The sequence below is a fragment of the Solanum verrucosum genome, unplaced genomic scaffold, assembly GCF_900185275.1.
Source record: "Solanum verrucosum unplaced genomic scaffold, falcon-dt-bn FXZP01000060.1, whole genome shotgun sequence".
Lineage (NCBI taxonomy): Eukaryota > Viridiplantae > Streptophyta > Magnoliopsida > Solanales > Solanaceae > Solanum > Solanum verrucosum.
Window position 1 is genome coordinate 5,674,662 of NW_026020129.1, and position 2,479 is coordinate 5,677,140.

Here is a 2,479-nt window from a genome sequence, read left to right on the forward strand (position 1 = left end):
GGAAGAAGAAACAATGAGAGGTTTAACAGTCACTCAAACTGAAGTAGCAGTTGCATATTGTATAAATAATTGTGTGTTAACGGAGTTAAAATACACCGGGAGTATGTACACATGGTAGAATGGAAGAGTTGAGGAGGAATGCATTTTCAAGAGACTAGACCGGATCCTAGTTAATCAGGAATTCCTGGATTTATACCCTTCCAGTGAAGTTCATCATCTTGTGAGACAGGGATCAGATCACGCCCCTTTGCATATGATTTGCAATACTACTGAGGAACCACACAACAAGCCCTTTAGATTTCTACACTTCTGGACGAAGCATAAAGAATTTGAGGATGTGGTTAAATAACATTGGAAATCGGATAGACATGGTAGCCCATTTATAGTCTTTCAGGACAAGCTGAAGAATATTAAGAAGGCATTATCAAGTTGGAGCAGAAACACTTATGGTGATGTTTTTCAAAAGATAGCTACATTGGAGGAATTAATCAAGGTAAAAGAATTACAGCTAGGATTTTTTTCATTAATAGTCGTTACATGGGAATACATCACATAGGAAGCTTACACACACATAGACCAGCCTTCACCAGGTTCTACCACTGCAGGGCCCAATCATAGTCAAAAGCGAAAAAGAGAGGATTTGCAAGAAAAAATTGACAGGCGAGGGACAATGTTGGGTGAGGGTTCCCTGCGAGCCCCTCTCTGATAAGGTGTGAGCTGAGTAAAGCGGAAGCTGAGTTATGAAGGTATCTAGCAATTGAGGTGTGAGCTGAGTAAAACGGAAGCTGAGTTATGAAGGTATCTAGCAATTAAGGAGGAGTATTGGAGACAAAAAGCTGGCATGACATGGTTCAAGGATGGGGACAAAAACACAAAAAAATTTCCATTCCTATGTCAGGGGAAGGAGAAAGAAGTTGCATATTGATCGCATTAAAGATGTTAGAGGGAATGAAGTTAATACTAATGTTCAAATGGGTGAGGCAATAACTGGATTTTTTCAAATTCAGCTTTCAGACGAAAGCAATATTCAGAAGTATGATATGCTTCAAAGTATTCCTAAACTAATTGAGGAGGAACAGAATGAGGAGATGACTAAGCTGCCAAGTAATGAGGAGGTAAAGAAAATGGTACTTACCTTAAATGGTGACAGTGTGAGTGGACCAGATGATTTCACTGGTAAGTTTTTCCAACACTGTTGGGATATTATAGGAGATGATCTAACGAGATTGGTCAAAGCATTTTTTTTTGGGCAAGAATTGCCCAAATTCATTACACATACTAACCTTGTTTTGATACAAAAAAAAGGAGAATGTGCAGGAGTTCAATGACTTGAGGCCCATCAGATAAGGTGATATCAAGAATGCTGCATGAAAGGATAGTTGGTGTTTTGCCAACTACCATCTCTCCCAATCAATCAGGATTTCTAAAAGGAAGAAGTATTGCAGAGAATGTATTATTGGCTCAGAAAATTATCAGGGATATACACTTAAGAAGCAAAGAGGCTAATGTATTGGTGAAGTTGGATATGGCTAAAGTATATGATAGAGTGGCTTGGATATTCCTAACTAAAGTCCTACAACAGTTTGATTTTTCAGAGATGATAATAGATATGGTTTGGCGACTGATTTCTGCAAATTGGTACTCAATACTGATTAATGGACAAAGTCATGATTTCTTTCACTCAACTAGAGGACTAACGCAAGGGATCCTCTGTCTCCAACTTTGTTCATCATAGCTGCTGAGGTATTATCCAAAAGCCTCAATCAACTCAATGATCAAGAGTCTTTTAGAGGATTCAGAATGCCCAAATAGAGCCCTAAAATTAATCATATGGCATATGCCGATGATACAATTCTATTTGACTCAGGAGACAGACATTCAGTGATCCAAATGATAAAGATATTGAGGGATTATGAAAGGGTATCGGGTCAGATGATTAACAAGGAATTTTTTTTTTCTACCTCCATGAAAAGACCCATTTGATTATCACAGTAAGACTGAGGAAGCTAACTGGGATTAGGCCTGGTAACTTTTCGTTCACATATCTAGGTTGTCCTATATACTATGGAAGAAAGAAAAGAAGCTACTCTGAGGGTTTAATCAAGATGATTGATGCTAGAATATTCTCATGGCAGAACAAGTTCCTATCGTTTGGTGGAAAATATGTATTGATAAATCATGTACTGCAATCGATTACGATCTACATGTTATCTACTATGTCTCCACCAAAGAGTGTTATCGACCAAATCCATCAGCTCTTTGCTAAGTTGTTCTGGGAAACTATGCTGGAATAAGAGGTAAATATTGGATGACTTGGATGGATATGTGTTACCCAAAGAGTGAGGGATGAGTAGGCTTTAGATCCCTATATGATATATCTAATGCCCTATTTGCTAAACTGTGGTGGGTTTTTAGAACTCAAACTTTTTTGTGGAGCACATTTCTGTGGAATAAGTATTGTAAAAAACATAATCCCATA